Below are 9,445 nucleotides of genomic sequence, written 5' to 3'. Positions count from 1 at the left end.
RGCCTCAGCTAACACGAGATGCACAGTGCAGACCCAGGCCTAAGGAGCAACATCTCGCACGCGTCCGACAGCGTCACCACCTCCAGCGTTCACATCTCCGTCGCGCGCTGCAGCAACGCTGAGGACCGCGGGCCACCAGCCAGGCTCCCACGTGCAAGGCACCATGTGCAAAGCATACGGCTCAAGCAGGAGAGAACGGGTAAGGACAGCAGAAGGAGCACACCAGAAGACCACACTGGTCAGTGTGATGTCTCCATGGAGAGACAGAGGCCGACTGGGACAGCTTCGGAGGCAGAGCTCTGGAAGCCTCGGGAAGCAGAGGAGCRAGGGGACAACCCCACCTGCGTGCAACCAGGGACTATGGGAAGCAGATCAAATAAAAACAGGTTATTTGAGTCTTACGCAGGCCTCCAGCTGAGAGCAGGATACGACCCTGGTAGGTCCCTTCCCTCGGGAGGAGGTAGCTGCATCAGCCTAACACGCTTTATGTGTCCAGCAGCGACCAAGGAGCACGTAGGGCATGGAAGAAACCACCTCCATCCGCCCCCAGAGCTCCCGTTCGGGGCACAAGCTGGCTCCCAGGGGACCTGTATCCCAACTCAACAACTCCAGGAGCTAGAAAAACCTTCCTAATGCCTAATCTAACTCTCTCTTGCTGCACTTTAAGCCCAGCACTTCCATCGCGCTCTCCGCAAAGGCCATTTTCCGCACCTCCCATTCGAGGCACGGGATGATGACATTCAAGGTGGTTGCAAACCCTGCCCACGGCCGGGCCGGCTCCTCCTCGCACGCGTCACCGGCGTTTACCCACGGCTCCACCTGCGACGGGACAACGGTCAGACGCGCGAGCGGCCGACAAAGCGGGACACGCCGCAGGGCAAAGTCCGAGGAACGCGTGGGTGCATTGGCTGCAGCTCCCATCTAAAAACAGACATCCCAACTGGGATTGCAAGGTTGGGGTGGAGGGGAAAAGTTAGCAGAGATCCTCCCACCTTTGCCAATTTAATTATCCGAACAGCAGCACCCGGCTCAGCGAGTCGCACCTAGTGATTACGGGAAGAGCGTTTTGCTCTGCTAATTACGCAGCACGTTAAAACCCCTCCGCAGCAGGCACGGATCCCGCAGGGCGAGCGGGTCCGGCCAGCAGCCCCCCGGCCAAAACATCGGCCCTCGCCTTGCAAGACCCCCGGGCCACCCTCCCCGCTCCGCAGCGGGACTGTCCTCACCAGACCTGGGGGGATTTTTACACCCCAGCTGCAAAAGGCCGGCTTTGCAAGAATTTGCTTCTCATCCCTTTTCCRTAGGGATTTGGGCTGCTTCTCACTGCCGAAAGGGAAAGCTTCCAACTCCTCAGCAATCCCAAAATCCCTCAGACCATCAGTTCTGCCTAGGAGCACACCAGGAGTTTGGAAGCCTTCCAACGCCCGGAGACACCCTGCCCCAAGAGGGGACCACGACGGCTGGCAAGGATGGAGGGGGACCCGCGCCCCGAAGCGTCCTGCCCCGCTTCCGCGGAGCATCTCCCAAGCCTCATCTCATAAATCCCTTCCAAGAAATGCAATTTGTCCCCAGGTCCTCCACCTTGCCCTGCTCAGGTGGTCACAGCCGATCCCCTTCGACCCATCGGAGGAAAAACCACTTCCACGTTTTCCATCGGACAATTTGAAACCCGCCTGGCAGCAGCCCGAAGAGGAGCAGGGGAACCGCCGGGCTCCGAGCAAGTGTTGCATCCCCTCTCCAAGATCGGAGGTGGCTCTGATCTCGCCGCCCTCCGGCTGCCGCTGCCCCGACAGGCGGCTGATGCTCCGATTACTGGGTGAAACGCGCTGGAATTGCCCGGCATTTCAATCCTCGGCTGGCCAGGCTAATTGGGCTGGATGCACGGAGCACGAAGGAGCACGCAAGGTTCAGAAGACACCCGGAGCTGCTGCAGCTCATCCGCACGCTCTTTAATCCGCGCTGCAGGCACCAGCCTGCACCGAGAGCCGCCACGGGGACAGCGGCCTCATTAAGACGCATCAGGTCATGAGATTCCCCCCGTCTCCTTGCCCTGTCGCAGGAAAATTCGGATGGCATCTAAAGCAAGTTGCCCATTGCATCGCCGGTGCGGCCCTTATTAAGTTGATAACATCAAGAAAGGTTTCATCCACGTGGGCTTTCCTCCGGGAAATCAAAGCGGTTTGCTAACTTTTTCAACAGGATGTGCTCTGCCCATCCCTAAATCTTCCGCAGCGGAGCACGGTGTCCGGTTATCACATGCAAACGCAGCGTGACGGTTCAGCTGAGAAAGCAGAGCTGAGAACGGCAGGAACGGGAACGTGGGCAAGCGAAACGGCAGGCAGGACCCCGGAGCAGAGCCGGCCAAGCCCCATGGAGGAGTCGCCTGCAAGGTCAGGGAGAAACGGAGCAGGTTCCCGGCTGGGTTGTGCAGAGAGGTCATCCTCCATGGGGCATCCCTTCCTCCCCGCGCTGCCTCCGGGAGCGCAGGGTATCCCCGTTTCCGAGAGCGCCTGGCCCGGCCCAGGTGCATCCATCACCCCACGCTCCCCTCATCCACCTGGAGAAACATCTCAGCTTGGCTGTCCTTGGGGAGGAGGCAGCAACGAGTCCCCGGGGCCACGGCAATGCTCTCTCCACATCCTAACGAAGGATAATTAGACGGGAAGGAGGCAAGCGCTTCCCCCCCCGCCCTACGTCTTGCAAACCCACGTGGAGAACGTTGGCTGCGAGCATCAAGGCTGCGGTGAACCAGCAGCGCCGACGAGGACGCCCCACGGGACGGGGACCAGAGCCCTCCAGCCGGCACAGCACCCGGCAGCGGGCCGGTGCCACTAGTCACATTATAGGAGATTCCCCAACATTTTTCCAAGCCAAACCACCAAAAAAAACAACCCAGAAGTTTGGAGCGGCTCTCGCTGCGATGCATTTGCATCCTCCAGCAGGAACGTGGCTGCAACCCCCTCCACGGAGGGCGCAGGACAAATGACATGTCTGTCCCATCGCAACGTCAACCCCGAGATGCACCAGCTCCCGGGGACTCAGAGGCTGGGATCGCTGCCGGGCAGGGGTGCCGGCTCCGGGCAGTGCGGGACGCGAGGGAGCAGAAGGGTCCGTGGGGAGACCTGCCCCAAACAGTGCTGGGACACAGCGTGCCGCGAGACCGAGAGCATCAATCAAGGCTCTGTTTGGACCCAAATCCTTGCCCAAACCTAGGAATTCGGGGACGCACGTCCGACCTGGAGGATGCCGGGAGGCTCCTGCTGCCCCCCCGGCAGCCCCCCGCCTCCGAGAAGGACAACCGGAGCCCGCCGGGCGCTGCGGCTGCCATGTCCCCGCTCCCTCTGGCGGCAAGGTGACAGCACGGCACGGTCCCCTCCTCCACGCCGCAGGCAGGGCCACCGCGGCGGGACACGGCCCCAGCACCCGCGGGGGACGGGACGGCCCAGCCCAAGGGCAGGGAGAGCGGGGTGTGAGCTCCCCACCGGGCTCCGGCGTCCCCAACATCTCAAAGTCTCCACGCGCTGGCTCCACGCACGACGCGCGAGCCGGGAAGGTCAGGAAACTCCCGGTTTTCGGCAAGGCGCAGGCGGGAGGCACCGTCCAGATGTGCGCCATTGCTGCAAGCTGGCCACAGCTGGGCACCCCCTCCCCTGCCAGCATGAGAGGACCAGGCTCGGGGCGGGCGGCCGAGCGGCACCCATGAGCTCCTCCAGAGACGTCCCAGCAAGGAGGCCATCGCCAACGTCCTCCTCCGCAGCTCTTGGCCAGCAGGACGCAGCAGTTCTGCGCTCCGCAGATGCCCACCGAGACAAATATTATGATTAGTTGGACGCAGGGAGATCGGAGCCCTCCTGGCTACTGCAGGACACCAGCCCATCCGTCACCGGGAGGGACACAGCCCAGGGCGGCGGGCACAGCCCTCCATACAACCACCTGCAGGAGACATCATGGTCTTCCCGCTTTCTCCTGCCACCCAATACRCCTGGCAAGATCACACCTTGGCTCGTTGCTCCCCGCCGTCATGCCGGGAGAGGTCCCAGAAGTAGTTGCAGCCAGGCAGGGAGCAAAACCCAGGACCTACGAACCAGCACCAGCACCTAGGTTTGGGGTTGGGTGGAGGAACGTGGCGATGGGGACAACCAGGGACCACGCACCAGCCGTGTCCTCTGCCATCAGCGCTGGCCTTCATCTCCAGGTGGGACACGGGCACAACACAGCAGGCCACTTCTCCAAGYGCCTTGAAACAGCGGGAGATCTCGTGTGCTGGCAGGAGGGAAGCCCACCAGCCCCGGGCAYAACGCCGGGAAGCCACCACGACTTCGGAGCAACCCGCGGGCAAAACCCACCGGCTCYGAAGGCGGCAGCACCCGGCACTCAGGTGGCYGCTCCCACCACCGTGCAAAAACCCRGCAAGGGGAARCAGGACCTGCAACAACCCYCCYGSCACCTCCGAGCYGYGCCGGCCGGGAAGGGYGCCCGGCTGGCACCTTATCCTCGCCCCCAGCCGGATGCATCCCTAGAGAAGGGGAAAAACAACCGYGGCTGCTGCCAGGCAGCCCCGACGCGGGGTTTGAAGAGGCCATCTGCAGCGGAAAGAGCAAGCGCCGTCTCCGGGCCCTATTTATTTTAAGGCTGCCAACGAGGAGGCAATTAGCGCCGGGGAAATTTGCTGGGAATCCTCTGCTCCGTCGTCGGCTGATGGGAGACGCCCGGGCGAAGCTTCCCCGGGCCGGACAGGGGGGGTCCCCGAGGAGCGATGCCGGCGGCATGGGTTCGCACGCCAAAGGCCCCCCCCCCACGGGAAAACGGGAACAGGCACGGAAGAGCGCCGCAGAGCCTTCCCGGGCTGCCGTCAGGGAGGTTTGGGAATCTGACATTTAATCAAGCAATAACTAAAGGTTCCCAGACAAGCTTAATAAGACAATTATAGTGCATGTTAATAATAGATTATTAAAGAGCTTATTTATGGGGGTTTAAGCAGGCAGATGGCAGGGCTGCGTCGACAAGGTTCTCCAGAGCCGGCTCCGAGGGCGCGGGAAGGGATTCACCTGCCGCGCCGAGCCTGGAAAGCTCCCGCCTGGCCCGGGGGGACACGGTAACATCCCCGCCGAGGGGCATTAGGGAGGTTTTAGGGGCAGAGGTGGCAGCTGGGACACCCCGGCATGGCCAGCAGAGGTGGCCCGGAGCCACCAGCAGCTCCGGGGACAGATCCATGGAGGAGCTTCGACACCACCCGGAGCATCCCTAACGCTCGCCTCCCCGCCAGGGCCACCGCGCTGCAGCGCCAGGATGCCCGAGAGCCGGGAAAAGGGGAGCGCGGGAACAGCGGAGGCCTGGGTGGGCTCAGGCACGTGGGTGCAAGCAGGATTTCCCCAGGCACCAGACGAGGGAGCGGAAAACACCCTGGTCCCGGTCGGAGAGGGGGGCAAGGTGCAGGCAAGGTGCAGGCAAGGTGCAGGCAAGGTGCAGGCAAGGTGCAGGCAAGGTGCAGGCAAGGTGCAGGCAAGGTGCAGGCAAGGTGCAGGCAAGGTGCAGGCAAGGTGCAGGCAAGGTGCAGGCAAGGTGCAGGCAAGGTGCAGGCAAGGTGCAGGCAAGGTGCAGGCAAGGTGCAGGCAAGGTGCAGGCAAGGTGCAGGCAAGCCTGGGTGCAAGCAGGGAGCGCTGCAAGCGGCACCTGGCCCCCGGAGCAGGGGCGCGCGGATGCAGGGTCCTGAGCATCCCTGCCTGCCCCGGCTCTGCCCGCGGCCCCCCCCACCACGCTGCCGAAGACGCCGCGGTTCAGGGCCGGAAAGGGGCATCGGGAAGCCACGCGGATTCAGCCCAGCACCAGCCCCGAGCTGACAAAAGGGAACGCGGTCACTTGGCTTTTCCCGCGCACTCCGGCGAGACGGAGCAGCGGCAGGACACGGCTGGGGGGGCCCGTTGCACTGGTGTCACCACCTTTTCCCGACCCCCCCCACACCTGACCCCCGGCAAGGGGCTAATCCTCCCGGACGCGGCTCACGGGAGCCGGAGCGGACGGGGACGAGACCCCGCAGCCCCCACCACGGCGAGCGCGCAGGCGCCAGGAAAGACTCCGCACGCGGCGAGCGCCGAAGTTTTCCGGGCTGCATCAATGCAACGCAGCAGAGATTTGCTATAATATGACAAAAATACATATATGATCCCGCAAAAAAAATATATATATGACAAAAAAAACAGGGAGGTGGAGGAAGACAGAGCCGGGGCTGTGACACCCGCTGCCCCGGAGCAGCGGGTGCCCCGCAAGCAAGCCGATGCCACCGGCAGCCTTCAGCGGAGGGAAAAACTGAGCCGCTTCTCCAAATCCAAGCAGTAAAACGGGCTCTGGGAAGGGGCAGGGAGTGTCGGCCCAGGGGGCCGGAGCAGCGGGGGAGCCGCAGCCGGGATGCCGGCGCTCTGTGCCTCAGTTTCCCCATTTAAGGGGGTCAGGCAGCAGCAGGGCCGCAGGGTCCGCGGTTGCACCCAAGGGTGCTGGTCCCCATCGCTTCCCCGCTCCCTCCCGGGCTGGGCACTTATTGCATCCATACCATAGGCTAAGCCAATCCCAAAAAACCCGACTTAAAGACCCATTTGATGCTTAGGAGCAGCTATTCCTCCTCATAAGCAGCACAGTGGTCTGGAATGACCCCCCCCCCCCAGGGGGCCAGAGCACCATCCTGCAACGGAGCCCAGCACCAGGGCCACGCAGCGCCCCGTGCCTCAGTTTCCCCAGCGCATCCTCTCTCCACCCCGGCGCACCGCAAGGCTGCCGGCTCAGCGGGAGCCCCTGMAACGCTACCGTTAATCTCCACTTAACCATCGCACCGGGGGGTGCTTGGACCCCCCCGCACACACACACCCACCCCCGGCCTCCCTTCGGGTGCCCCAGCAGAAGTCGGCCCCGTTCCCTCTCCTCCTCCTCCTCCTCGGCAGCGGCCGCTGGGAGTCCCCACTACTTCATATTTCAGCCCTCCGTCCTATGGGTCAGACGTATTTATTTCGCCGCTGATGGGCGTCACTGTTTTTAATTTCGTGGCTAGATGCCGCCACCGGAAAAAAGAGAAAAAAGCCAAAAAAAAAGCAAAAAAAAAAAAATCAATGCACCAGCAGCGGCTCCGCATGCAGGTGAGCTGCTTCGTTTTTAAGCTAAAGCAAAATAAAAAGAGGGGGGGAAAAAAAAAAAAACAGGAAAGCCTTACTGCACCGAGCGCCATGGAGGAGCCGGAGCCGCAGGGTGCCGTGTGCGGCCCCCCCCCCCCGTGCCTCAGTTTCCCCAAGCGCAAGGCAACAGCAAAGCTCGCGCCCTGCAAGCGGCGCTCGCCCGACTCCGCACGGGGGGGGGGGAACCGAGGCACAAAGGCGCCGGCACCCTGCTCGCACCGCAAAAAGCCCCTTTTCCACCCAGATCTTTCGGCACCGCCCGTTCAAGCCAGCGGCCRTCCCGGCGGGTCATCATTAATACATGAAATCCCTACGGAAATCCTAATTAGAGCCCCCAGGGCTCCGGCTGCGCTTGCAAGGCTTCGCTGACCCCATGAATATTCACAGCTCGGCCTCGCTCCCGCTTTCCCGGGCCCCCCCTCCGGCTCGCCCCCCTCTTTATCCCTTCCCTTAGGGGGCGGCTTACACCCTTTCCCTAGGGAAAAGGCGAGAGGAAGCAGGAGAGCAGCTTTTCTCAGTGCCAACGTGCTCGAGGGAGGGCGAAAAAAATCGATCACGCTTTAGCAAAACTCTAATTATATCTCAGTAAAATAATAATAAAAAAAATAAAGCAAAAGCAAAAGCACGCAGCCGAGGAGGCTGCCTACGCCGCTGTAACCGGAGAGCCCTTCCGGAGAGGGCGACGCTTCCCGCGGACAGGCCGCGGCGCAGCCTCGGACGCCACCTGTTTTTCCCAAATCCGGCACCGGCATGCAAGCAGGGAGCTGGGCAAGCCCGGGACCCCGCGGCTCGCTCCCACGAGCGAAAAAGACACTTGCAAGACATAAAAATAGTAATAATAATAAATCAGAGTTGCTCCTCGTCCGGAGCTCTTTCCCGGGAAGGGCTGCGCAACACGGCCTTGGAAAGATTTACGCCACCGCTTAAGAGCCGAGGCCCCGCCGCGCTCCGGCGGCTCGCGGGAACGTGGCCGGGCACCCCGGCCCACAAGCTATTCCCGTTTGGCAAGGTTCCCCCTTTCCCCCCCCCATTCCCACAAACACCCCCCCCCGCCCCACCGCCACTGCTGGAATAAAGTTTTATTTCCTGGTTGCGCTGCGGGAAAGGAGGAAGAGGGAGGGATCGCAGGCACGGAGCTGTTCAGGGCAAGAGCCGGAGCTGGGAGCGAGCGGAGGCAGCCGGGACGGAGGGGCGCGCGGACAGGCCGATGCCGATGTCGCCGCCGATGTCGCGCTCGCCCGGACGGCGGCGGCGCTTTAGCTATTGCAGCAAGGCGGCTGCACAGGGATGCCGGTCCCCGTCCCGGCTCGCTAAATAAAGTGGGTTTGTCCCTTCCAACTGGGAGCATTGCGGGAATATGGCTTTTCCTTGCATTTCCTGGGGTTGGGGGGGGGGGGACAAGCGACCCAATGCATCGCTTCCCCCCCAGGCTCAGCGGCAGCCCTGCACCCCCAGCAGCGCTTGCTACGGGGGTTTAGGAGCAGGAGGCATCGCGGAGCGAGGGATTATCCCAGGCAGGGAGGCACCCGGACACGGCCGATGCAGCCGAAGGCGAGTTACGGAGCTGCAAAACAGCAGCTGGAAAAAGCGAGGGGAGAAGGGAGTTGCAGAAGAGAGCAAAGGCCGGTGCATGTGCGTTTGTATTTCTGCATGCACACGAGCAGACTGAACTCCGCTCCTGTCGGGAGAGCGGAGGGAGTCCCTCTCTCCCGGCTCTTCGCTCCGCTCCCAACAAACACCGGAGAAGGGGACTCGGGGTGTCGCCGCTGGACGCTGCTCGCAGCGCTCCGGATGCGGAGCAGCCAGATCCCCAAAACCTGCCCCGGCCGAGCCGCCAGCCTCCGCTCCCAGCGCCGGCAGCAAAACTTGCCGCTGGCTCTGGGATAAATCGCAGTTGCAAAGCTTCTCCGGCGGCCGAGACGGGCAGCGAGGGCAGGGCGGGCGCAGGCTCCCGAGGTGCGCAGGGCAAGGGGGGGGCTCCGAGCCCCTCTTCCCCGACGGCCCGGAGAACGTGTGGGTGTGCAAGGACGCACACACAAGTGCACGCACACACACACGCATGCAAGCAGGCACACATGCACAAGCATGCAAGTGCACACACACGCAAGCACACCCATGCACGGGGAAACACGCAAGCAGCCACAGAAGCGCACGCATGCAAACGTGCAACCGCACACGCGTGTGCGAGCAGGCGAGCGCACACGCGTGCACGCACGCAGGGGCGCCCCAGCCCTCGGGGACCCGCTCTCGCCCCGCTGCACCGCCGCCGGCAGCGCCCAGCCGGG

The sequence above is a fragment of the Apteryx rowi genome, unplaced genomic scaffold (assembly GCF_003343035.1).
Source record: "Apteryx rowi isolate R43461 unplaced genomic scaffold, aptRow1 scaffold_43, whole genome shotgun sequence".
NCBI classification, from domain to species: domain Eukaryota; kingdom Metazoa; phylum Chordata; class Aves; order Apterygiformes; family Apterygidae; genus Apteryx; species Apteryx rowi.
The sequence above is the reverse complement of the archived record's forward strand: the minus strand, read 5'-3'. Positions refer to the sequence as shown.